Source organism: Alligator sinensis, unplaced genomic scaffold (assembly GCF_000455745.1).
Source record: "Alligator sinensis unplaced genomic scaffold, ASM45574v1 scaffold207_1, whole genome shotgun sequence".
In the NCBI taxonomy this organism is placed as follows: Eukaryota; Metazoa; Chordata; order Crocodylia; family Alligatoridae; genus Alligator; species Alligator sinensis.
This window is the reverse complement of record NW_005842112.1, coordinates 1,698,814-1,711,297: the sequence shown is the minus strand read 5'-3', so window position 1 is coordinate 1,711,297 and position 12,484 is coordinate 1,698,814. Positions and strand designations below refer to the sequence as shown.

Sequence of the window (12,484 nt, the reverse complement as noted above, 5' to 3'; positions counted from 1 at the left end):
ATGGTAGGGAGATCTACTGATAAAAATGATACAGAAAGAACCAGATATCATTATTATATTTTGTTAAGTAACAAAACCACCAAGACGTTCTCTTAACACCATCAAATAACCACGCTTGTAGATGTACTTTTGCCCCTGCATTATTCCCTTTCCCCTTTACTGGTTGCTGTTGCTCACTGTTTCATACCTAAAATTAGTCTGTAAGAACTATGGGCCAAAGAGTATACTTTCTGTATGTCCAGAGAGCTCATTAAATATTTTTGAGCCTTGCATAGACTATTACATACTAAAATCATTTTAAGGCTGCCAAATCATGCACTCAAAAGTTAAGATGTAACAGAAGTAGGCCAATGATCCCCTTTTGTGTATATGTTATAAGGAGGTCTTGACTGACATCAGGCAAGAAGCCTGCTCCAGAGACATGAGCTGGAAGCCTGCTCTGGGCTTCTGCTGTAGGTTGCCATCAATCATTTCAAGTGCTTTGAGATCTTTCAGCATGAAAGGAAATATGTACAAGTTATTAATGAGCCCTGTAATTTCTCATTAAATGAAACAGCAGAATCCGTGATTGTCCATTCCAGTATGATACATAGCACTCGATTCACAGAAAGCTTGAATACTTTCCAAAACAATGGTGCCTTGTCTACCCTTAATGTGAACTTCCATCTTCATTAAAGGCCTGAACCAACCAAACAAGTTAATGGGAGTCTTTCCATGGACATCAATAGCTATCAGGCCAGACCCTAAATGCAGTTACTCTGTCTCATGAATGTGGCACCACGGATAAAAGGCCCTGCTAATCCTTTTCCAGGTGGAAGGATAAATCTTGACATTCAGGCAGTGATTCAGTGTAGGCCCTATGCCTCTGCCATCCCTGGTGCAAGAGCTGCTTTATGGCCAAGAAGAGAACAAGTTAATGGGAAAGTATATCGCCGTACGCCAAAGAACACTGCTCTGTCAAGAAAATGATAGTACTTAGCTTTCAGGTGTTGCCTATGTAAGTGAGTTTTTAAATTGCATAGAAGAGGAAAAATCTTCCACTCAGGAACCTATAATAAGGGACTCTCTACATGTCATTTTGTAAAATGCCTATTGTATCAATAATTGGCTTGATTCAAAATAATCTACGAGTTCACTCCAGCACTTCTCTGGATAGTTTTTGGACACAAATCATCTAGGGAAACCACATTCTTAGGACACGCTGTATGCATCAGTTCACTCAGCATTTCACCAAACTTAATAACTCTGTCCTCCTAACTTTCATGTTCCTTGATAGATTAAGCCAATTCTCTTACAGATACCTATATTGCTTCTAAAACTCCATCTGAATATTGCCTTAAAGTCACATCTACCCAACCACCAGCGACTTCAAAAAATACTCAGCTCCCTTTGGGAATAAGCACTGGACTGAAATCCATGGTGTCAAACAACAGAATGGAAATTCTTATATGGCTATTGAATAATTTAATAAATCAAATATCCCTATCCAATATTTGTCCATGAACTTGACTCACTAATTTTAGACATCAGATCATTTCCTTTTCTGTTAATTTTGCCCAATCAGGTACATTTCATCAATTGTATTTCTGTTTTATTCAGGCTTTTGTATGCAGTCTGCACTCCATCCCAGTGCAGAAGGCCACTTCAGCATGCTGAATAGGTCCACCAATTTTCTGTTTGGGTGCTCATAGTTGACTGTATGGTTTGGCACCTGGCTGAATCAGATCTTCTGTCAGTATTCCTTCAATATATCTACAAAGTGTTTTTCCTCTTTTTTTTTATCATGTCAGAATAATTTTGACACTAGAGTACCCAGGCCCAGTTTTCCCCATTTTGCAGCTAGGAGCTAACACTAATTTCCAATTTTAGCATGCAGCTGAATGCCAAATAATTGGAAATGCAATCCAGCCAAAGCTGCAAAAGAAACCAAACAATAACTAGGAGGAGGAGAGGGGAAGAGATACAAGAATTAGACCTGATTTGGTATTTGCAGCAGATGTTCCCAATCTAAACCAATATTAGTAGTAAGTTAACCTCTACCTTGTACAATTGAAGATACTAATCGGTACCTTCCTTATTATAACTCATTAAAAAAATGAATTTGTCATCACAGAGTGTTATCCAAAATCACAGAACCTGCTTTGATTCTAAAGCAGCAAAGGAATTCCAGGCGAGTTTTCTACCAAGACATTTTGATCATTCAGTCTATTCTGGGAGGAACACAGCTTTTCTTGTATAGGGTTTTTTTTCCTTTTCCCTCTAAAATGATTAAGTGGCTCAGTGCTCTCTAGGGTCTGACCCTGTCGCTCACTTCAATCAAACAGGCCCCTGCACATTCAAGGAACTGCAGTGAGTACAATGCTGCACGTCCCTCCTGAGTTCATTTTGAGATGGGGGTCTTGGTAGACTTCTGACATCTAGTCAAACAAAGGCATGACACCCCAGCCCTTGCAAAGGGAAATGATTTTCATTTTTCTGTGCTTCCTTTTTTGGCAGCAAAGGGGAAAAGGGTCTTTGAACAGGCAATTAGACATTGAACATCAGAGTAAAAAAACCTACCTATTCTGAAGTTTTTGCCTGCTTTTCAAACTGAACTCAGATGAAATCTTCACCAGTGTTAGATGTCCAGGTCAGCCCTCCTACACAGCCTTCACATCTGGGTCCTCCATCAACCCATTCTCCCTTTCTGCATCTTGTGCCTCTCCATTCTCAATGCTGCTAAAAGTCTGAGTGATCTGTCTACTCTGCCTAGAGATTACCTGCCAGGCCGCTTTTACTGGTATTTAAAGTATACAGGGCTCTGGGGCTGAATGGGAAGAACTCTGATCTCCCGTGATTAACTTCCGCAGTAGTTAAGAGCCTCTACTAAATTGGGCCATTTGCTACTTTAAGTTTCCCATGTGCCTTAAGCTAGCTCTGCTTACAGGTTCTTGTGATGTGACAGTAACAGGGAGAGAGGTTTATCTGTTTTTCTACTTCTTTAAATGTTTTCAAATTAAGCTTTTTGTCCTCAGGCATCAATAGTATAGGATGCATAGGAGCTACTTCATTTCCTGACTCTGTTTCTCTTCAGGCTCATTGGCCCAGCTCCCTAGGGTGAATCTCAGAATATAGAGCTGATGGGCACTTATCAGCTAATAGAATTTGGAGACAGAATATACACGTATTTCTGAAATATAATCTCCATATAAACCTCTTACAGCTTTCAACATCATTTATGTTGACTGACATTTTTTCCCCATGCTGTATGTTTCACAAATAAATCACTGTGTAGGTTGTTAAGATGGGAGTATAAGTGCTATCATTTAATGCTGGAGGTGCACTTCAAGGTAGGTGCTTATTCCAAGAAAGGAAACACTGAATTGTAAGGCTGCTTGTTAGCCAGATCCAAAAGAGGCTGAAGGGATGACAATGCTATTTGCTACCTTCCCTAAAACTAGGCAGAATTTCCAATTCCTTCCACTGTTAATTCCCCAAACCTACCTTTTTTCCCTCCTCCTGCAGAGAGTTTATGGATCACACTGGCCCTACTAAGCACATAAACCAACTCCCGCAAACTTCAGTGAAGCCAAGAATTTGATGCACCTGTTCCACATGTTCTTGTAGTAACCTTGTTGGCTACATATACAGCTGGAATGGAGTCAGGTAAATGATGCACCAGCTACTAACAACCATCCCACCACTTTTTTTATTGTACTCCCATTGCTAGAGCAACCTACACAACACAGACGTGCCCCTGTCACTGGTCATTCCTCCTTGTTGGCTGCCCATTTGCTGTTGAGCCTCTTGAGCATAGGATTGCCTTCATTTCAAAATTATTTCCAACATGCCTTTGTAAGCTTGGCCCTTTAAAAGTCAAGCAGGAAGAATGGAAGTTTCCCTGAAACAGTCAGACTAAAATCAGCTGCTGATTTTTCATCTTTTCTCAAAAGCAAGTAGTTTTAAGTTCTCCAGTTTCTCTTTCTGAAGACCTAGCATATGCTTATTGGAAAGTTAGAGTAGCTACTACAATCCTGTAATTTTTAAGATAGAAAATGTGATGTTCTTTGTTTTGTGCTATGCCATAACACGTATCAGTATCCATTCCACTGCACAAGGTGTTTTCCTGTTGACATCTCCCTGTCACACATGCAGGACAACCTGAGGCTTAGTATCCTTTTCAGGCCTTCTTCTGGAGCCTCATCTGGCCCTCCTGGTTGGGCTGCATCCCTTCCTGTTTCCCATCCCCACTAATACCCCTTCCCACCAGCATTTGGCAGCAACAAGAAAGACCTTCCTGGGAGCCTGTGACTAGCAGCTGATTAAAGTGACCACAAGCAAATATCCAGTCATCCAGAGTTACAAAGAAATCACCAACAAGTCTGGCCTTACCTAAACTGGTGCTTTCTGTGCAAGCGTGCTGCTCAACCACTGCGCTGAGAGAGACAAACCACGCTACTGGAGCTTCGTGACAAAACTGCAGGAGTTGTTAACATCCAAGTGATTGTTACTAATTAAATTGGAGCATTTTATAATTGAACCTAACTCCTCCACCCCCAAGCCCTTGAACCCCCAAGGTGTCGTAGGGGCTCTGGAGATGCAAAGAACGTGCCTTCACAGACCAGCCCACATCACCTGTCCATGACAGCAGTGACCAAGCAGGATAAATGAACTGGTTGAGGTCAAGGGCATGCCAGTGACTGCACAGTATAGACTAGCCAACATACTTCATATCAAGGAAGTATTGGCCACTCGGCCAACAAGCCACCGGTTGCATAAGCCGCACAAGTACTTTACCAGGTTTAACCCCTCTGCTTTCTAGGAAGGCCACTTTTAAACAGATTGCAGCTTACAAAACCTAGATACCAACCCATAACACTTTTACCTGTCAAAAATGTCTTTGTTAGTGTGAGTTATAAAGGGACTCTACTGGAGCAAAGCCGTAGTGGAAAACGCATTAACTTCTGAAGATCTAAGTGTTCAAAATTGAGTCAAGCTCTGGTAACCAAAATTGTGTGTGTCTGTGTGTGTGTGTGTGTGTGTGTGTGTGTATATATATATATATGTGTGTGTGTGTGTGTGTGTGTGTGTGTGTGTGTATATGTATATATATGAGGAGTCCTCCTAAATATCTCATAGGAAGCCTGTGGGTTTGGGTTTTTCCAGGGGGGTTCTTTTTGCTGGGTTTTTTTTTTTGTTTTGGGGTTTTTTTTTCCATAAGTGATCTGAAAAGGCTATGAATTCAGATTACACAGTGTAAAATATACTAGGACAGCTCCTCGGCTGAGGTGAATCCCTCAGGTCAATGGAGCTGTGCTGACTGACTCCAGCAGACTGCAGATTTCTTCAGTTGCTTAGCAATGGCTTCCTCCACACGAGTAGCTGTCATGCACCGTGCTTCCGCCGTCTGTTCCAGTCACCCGCCATTAACCCGTCCCGTAGTCAGGCAGTTCAGGAGCTGGAGCCAAGCATTTGGGAGGACTGAGATGAGACTGGGTACTTCTGGCAACATCCACAATTAAACATAATAAAGAATAGGTGTTCATGCTGTAGGGCATACACAACCACAAACTTGCTAGAAAGAATCATCTTCGATGAAGAGTCTGGTCCCTGAATACTTTTCCAAAGGGTTCTGCTGACACATCTGGTACCGGCAAATTGCAGAGACAGGATACTGGACTAGCTAAGCGTCTCACTTGATCTGCTGTGGCAGTTCCTGTGGATCTACTTCCTACGTCTACAGCGTATCTTGGGTACCATTGCTCATAATTTGGTCATTTGCCCTTGCTGGAGGATCCCTTGTGGGGAGAGATGTGTAATAGCTTCAGTTATAATAGATGCTCAACAACAATGCCGGCTCTAAGCAAACATCATTTTAACTGTGCTGGAAATTAAAAATAACTAGAGAAATATTGTGACAGATGGCATCCCTCATGCTGCCTTAACATTTGGGCATGTTCTGTTTAATGCTACTTTCATCCTCCCAATTCAGAACAGCAAATCCAATTAAACTAAGCATGTTGTATGGTTTCCGACAGTGTTTCTTTGGTTTGTTCCTCTTAAATGAGGGGACCAGTGTATATTTAGTGCCCAGTTTGGGGGAGGAATCGGGTGCTGGGGAAGTCACATGCCATACACAGATGTAATGAAGGCGGCATTGCCGTGGTGTGAACAATCGCTGAAGGCATAACATGTAGTCTGGATTCTGTACTTTCTCAGCCTTGTGCCTCTTGAGGAAATGCAGTGAGTTGTGCCAAATATGTACTCTAATGTGGCTAATGATTTCCAGGGAGAAAAAGATAGAAGTCACTGAATTTATTGCTTTCTCTTTTTCTCTTTCCCTCCCCACCCCCACAAACAGGCTTTCACCTATGAAACCGTGTCCTTCAGCTTGATTTGAAGAAGGCTGCCTTTTCCATTCGGGATTGCACCAATGTTTGCTGTAAAAACTCCTGTAGAGTACCTTAGACTCCTCACTTGGGTATTCTGGGCCATTCTTCTGTTTTATGTCACAAGATTCCAGTGGAAATAGTTTAAATCACTGCTCCCTCCCCTCTCCTCACTGCCCTCGGGTCAAGCCAACTTGAAAGCTGCTGTTCCAAGAAGGAGAGCAAAATAATACACCTATGTTCCAGTGTGTGTGTGCATGCACAGATGTGCTCTCACACTCTCCAACACATGTGATTTCCCCAATCATGGAGTGAATGCTTCCTTTTGGAAATATCTGTGCTTGGAACTCGTGGCTGATGTAACTTGTGTTACCTTGGGCATGTATCTCCGGACTGAATGGTTCGGCAGTGATTATAAAGGAATTAAAACTTTCACTCTAGACATGAGCTCTTCAAAGTCTTTCTAGATAATGGCTCTTTGGGTGAATTCATTCTCAGCCCTGTTACCAGAAAGCGATAGCTGAAGGGAACAGCCTGCACGTCCATAGTGTTAACAAGGCTGGATTACGAGAGACAGCAGCAGGACAGTAGAAGAGCAGCGACCAGGGGGGCAGCAGCAGTGGGCCATAAGGAACAATATCACCTCCGTCCCTCACAGATACCACCACAGCTATGCTACCTGGTACCTCTGACTGTAAGTTAGCTGTGTAGACTTGGAAGTTACACAGCTGGATCGAGCTGGCAGGACAGGGCAGACTAGGGAGGTGCCTGCTGCTGCTGCCACATCTGGACCCAGTTTTCCAAAGCTTGTCAGTTTTCTCCAACAGTATTTGTAAAAGGAGGAAAGAAAACCTTCTGGACAGCTGTCACTGGTGTCTGAAGTCTGAATCATTACAAACTGGTGCCCAAATGGTGGGCTGAACTCATGTCATCTTCAGATACTGGTCATTGCACTCAAGGATGAGTTGGGCATACCTGGCAAACCTCATCCAGGGAAATCTCCACTTCTGTCCTTATCTAAAGGTAATATCTACCTTTCTCCATATGGAAAAAAACATTTTTTTTCCTAAAGAGGGACTAGCTTTGCTTTCCATTCCATCCTCTGCCTTTTAAATAGATCCCAGAGTAGCACTGGAAGACTCTGGGGATAGGTGTTTACCGCTCTCATTCCCATTTGCCAACTCAGCTGACAATCCAATTTGAAAACCCAACTGTATAACCCTGACTCTGGGTAATGAGCCCTTACTATTGTAATTAGTCCCTTTTGTAGATGTCAGTGGGTTACTTGTGGGAATAAGTGCTCACAGTGGAGAGACAGATCCACATCTGGGGCCCTTTCAAGAAAGTTTCCCCTATCCCCTAGCCTACCAAGACAGTCCTAGTTGTGATTCCTAGGTAGAGTCATTTTTTCTCTGCCACATGTTGCCTATAGATAAGGTAAAGGAAATCTTTGCACAGAATATAATGAGGTTCTGTGATCAGTACAATGCCATAAGTGAGGCAACAAGCCATTGCTGGATTCCTCACAATCAGCCTGTGGGAATTGCAGGCATTAAAAGTTTTGTGACCCAGCTTCATGTCTTCTCAAAACAGACAGCAGGCATTTTACCTTGAGATAACTGCTGTGTTCTCTATACAAAGTGACATCTGAAGACATGTGAAGGATTCTGGAAGGTTTTACATCTTTACCTCTGCCTCTCCCCCAGGAGAGTGAAATTTCATTTGGTCCCAAATAAGACAGTGCTGAAAAATGAATAAGAATATAAAAGTACAACAGCTGTTTGACAAAGGATGAAAATAAATAAAACTTACATCTGAAACTCAGACTTCAGTGCCATAGATGTGTTCTAAATGCTTGAAACAGAAATAGGAAGGATGCGATTTGAGTAAGCTTCCTTGGATCGTTAAAGGAAAGATAAATGCTATTGATAACACTGAAACCAGGGACTAAAACAAGGTGGGTTGTATTTCATAGGCATTCTCCTTGCCACTTCTCTTTTTTGCTAGGTAGTATAATGCACAAACTTGTGCCATGTATTCCATAATGGGCCGATGTACAAGCCTTGGCTGCAAAACACTTTACTGCTACATGGTAAAAATCAAATAAGGAGAAAAAGACAACTTTTAAAAGAGGTTCTCTTAGAAGTGCTCCCATGCTACTACTAAGGGAATTCTTATTCTCTAGATTTCTGAAACACTGGGTAACATTTCACATGGCCAATACAATTTCATTCTGTCAAATCAAATGAAAACTCAGCCCAGGGAAATCTAAAAATACAAGGTTCTCCCCTAGATAGAAGTGGAGTATTCTTGAATGTCGATGAGCTGCTTTCTCAAACCTGGCAGGCTTTAATTTCAATAGCTTGTTCCCTAAGGACGGCAGTTTTTGTGAAAAACTTTGGGTATGCTACTGATTTTTGTGTTCACCTTTTGATGACTGCTTTTGCTGCATATTTTGGCAGGTCAGGGATTTAGGAATTTCTGCTGATTTGTGTTTCTAGAAGTACTGTAGTGTCTCTAATTTTTGTAAATACTTGCAACGCAACCTATTTGTAACAGCACGCTGTATGAACAGATAAAGATCAATGTGCATAGACTGGCTTCCAAACCTGGGCCTCCTCTGGGTCTGGCTCTGTGGATGTAGGGAGAACAGTGGAATTGATAGACTTTGATTTTTTAGCAAGGCTTATGATATAGTCCCCCACAACATTCTCACAAGCAAGCTAAGGAAGTATGGGTTGGATGAATGGACCATAAAGTGGATAGAAAATGGGTTGGATTGTCAGGCAAAAAGGGTAGTAATTAATGGCTTAATGTCTAGTTGGCAGCCAGCATCAAATGGAGTGCCCCAGGGGTCGGTTCTGGGACCAGTGTTGTGCAATATCTACATCAATGACCTGGAAGATAGGATGGAGTGCACCCTCAGCAAGTTTGCAGATGATGCCAAGCTAGGGGGAGCACTGGATACACTAGAGGGTAGGGCTAGGATTCAGAGAGACCTAGACAAATTTGAAGGATTGGACCAAAACAATCATAGAAAATTAGGGTTAGAAGGGACCTCAGGAGGTCTTCAACTCCCAAAGGCATAGGCTGCCTATGGCACCTGGGATTCCCAGGTGGTCTCCCATTAAAGTACTAGCCAGGCCCAGAACTGCTTGGCTTCCAATATCAGATGGGATCGGGCACATTTCAGTCAGGGCTTGCCATAGATTTCCTCATAAGAAATCTCGTGAGTTTCAATAAAGACAAGTACAAAGTCCTGCACTTAGAATGGAACAATCCCATGCACCGGCACAGGCTGGGGACAAACTGGCTAAGCAGCAGCTCTGCAGAAAAGGACCTGGAGGTTACAGTGGGCAATAAGATGAAGATAATCCAGGAGTGTGCCCTTGTTGCAAAGAAGGTTATCGGCATCCTGGGCTGGATTTAGTAGGCGCATAGGTCTCTAGCTAACCTAAGTAGAGTAGAACATTTCTTCTTGTATAAGCTGCTGAGACTCTGGAGGTACATCCAGATGAGCACACATGTGCAGTGTGCGGTACCACACACGCAGGCATTCCCCATGCTGCAAATTAGCAGCATGGGGAGGGGGGGCGGTGTTTGACACTGGGAGACTCCACCATCATGTGGCAGCAGTGTGCACCACCCAAAACCGGAGCCCTGGCCAGAGCCACACTGGCTGCCGGCCAGGCTTCCTGCTGCCAGATCACTGCCGCTGGAACACCAGGAGGCCCCCAAAATCCCAGGTAAGGCTGCTGGAGCCAGCCCGGGTGCGGCCGCAGCCTCCTCTACCCCACATGGGACAACTTGCCACAGGCCAGATTGCGCATGCACAGGTGTTCCCCGGGGACAAGTAGCACCAGTACATATTGTGCTGCTGCTCTTTGTCCTCAGGGAAACACATGTGCATGCTTGTGTGGAGGTGTCCAGGGTGTTTAACATCATGTGGGTAATATAGAGAAATAGAGAAGTAAGGCTGGAAGGGACCTCCAGACATTATCTAGTCCAACCCACAGCCTGGGGCAGGATCATTACCATCCCACGCAAACCATAATCTAAACTCTACATAAACTAAATACTACATAAAACCATCAACCTTGACACAATATAGACCTAACAAGCTAATCTACCACAGGAAAGCAGAAGAACGACAGCAGCCAAAGCCATGCTTTTATACAATGTTGTCAATATATGTTAAAGAGATCACAGGTAGACGGCTATGCCCCCCACAAAAGAGAAAGGCAACTTCCCCTCACCCCCAGTCTGTACTAATTTGACCATGGGGTGAAACCTCAAATAAGGCAATCAGTCTGACACTGAGCAGAGGGACAAGACCCTGCAGCCAGGAACCTCTGCCCTGGGTCCCAACAGAAGCACTGGCACATCCCAGCCAGAGTCCCCGCTTTGGCTGTAGCCAACACCCAGGGCCTCTGAGGAAGGCTTTAAAACACCCTGACACGTAGCAGAAAAGGAGGAAGAGCAGGGCAGGGACAACCAGCAAATCCCAAAAGCATGGGAAATCCTCACAGTAGAACCATAGGCATCACAATACCTAGATCATCCCCAACCTCTTCTTGAACACCTCCAGTTCCGGAGAGTCCACAACTTCCCTGGGCATCTATTCCACCCTTCTAACAGTGAAGTTTTTTGGGATATCTGATAGCAGAAAAGGTAAGAGAGGGGCTTGAGCAGGAGCAATATGCTAGTTCCTGCCCACAGGATCAGCACAATTCCCCTTGGTTTTCATTTTCAGCCCATGGGAGCTCTTCCTATGCAAAGACCCAGAAGACTGAGCACAGAGATGGCTAAAACTCACCTAGAGATTGCTAGATAACTGAATCAAATAACAGAAAAACAGCATAATACTGACTCTCTGAATGTACTGCATTCTGCAAAACACCATTTTCTTTGAGCAAAAAGGATCAATGTAAAAAAATTAGGAGAAATGGTTAAAATTAAGAGAAAGTGTTAACAACAGAAGAATAATTAAGAAATAAGACAAGAAATTGTCTGTTGGACATGCACAATAATGTTTTCTTTTTCTTTATTTTAATGGAGTTATCCAGAGAATTCTGCAAAATCTAAAATACTTTTCTGGTAACCAGAACTAATGTATGACAGGTTTTGTTTTTTTCAGAGGCCTCAGCTTTCATTAAAGATCCAGCTCAGGAATGTTTCCCCAGTTCCTTTTTAACTGCATTTCCTTTATTGTTGCTGAAACATTTTGAAGCATCATGCTTAATTATTGGGGCTGCTTATGCATTGCACAGCTACCCCTATTACAAATAATTGTCAAAGCTGTCAGCTTCCCCATCCAATTTACTAGAAACAAAAACATCCAGGTGAATTAGATCTTCAAATATCTGAGTAATTGTCTCTTTGAAATGTGTTCTCATAAAGTAGATGGAGAATTTTGTTCTATACTCTAGGCTACAATCTAAATGCATATATTGTTGTATTTGACTCCTGTCACAGTGATTGGATTCAAAGTATCATCCTGTACCTGGTGTTTATATACTGCAATAAACTCCACAGCCATAAAAAATTGGAGATGCAATTAAAAACGGGTTTATATGCATAGTCCCTGAAACCGTTCCCTTCCTGGAGGATGAAATTTACAAATAACCTTGATTGATGGGTACGAAAGGTAGGATTGTTAAGTTAGCATACCAGCCCTTCCGAAGCAGAAGGAAAATATTCATTAATGAAGCAGAACACGTTGAGTTATCACTCTAATAATACTATTGAAGCACTAGACTGGCCATACCTAAAGCAAATCTCCTAGAACTGCTGATAGGATTTGCCTTTATGGAGGAGTTACTCACCATCAAACCAGGGTGGGACTTCATAGCGTTCTAGATACTCGACATGAACTCCCATGTGGACAGTCTTGGGGCTTATGAGCAGAGTTTACCTTTTGTTTACTATGCACTAACTCCTGAGAAACCTCTCCTGATGAAAGTTTCCTCAAAATCGGTATCTTCCTGCCTCAAATGTTTTAACAACCACACACTGCACACGTTTTTATCAGAGAACACTGTGACTGGTTTCAGTGGGAGTGCTGCAGCATATTTATAGGATCACATCAAGCACGTGACTCACTGTATTTAGATTTC

General features: G+C 42.9%; 1 pseudogene; it reads right to left on the bottom strand.

Annotated features, from left to right (window-relative positions):
• Window positions 1-9,459: 9,459 nt before the first annotated feature.
• Window positions 9,460-9,579, bottom strand: LOC112550447 (annotated as a pseudogene).
• Between the last annotated feature and the right edge of the window lie 2,905 nt (window positions 9,580-12,484).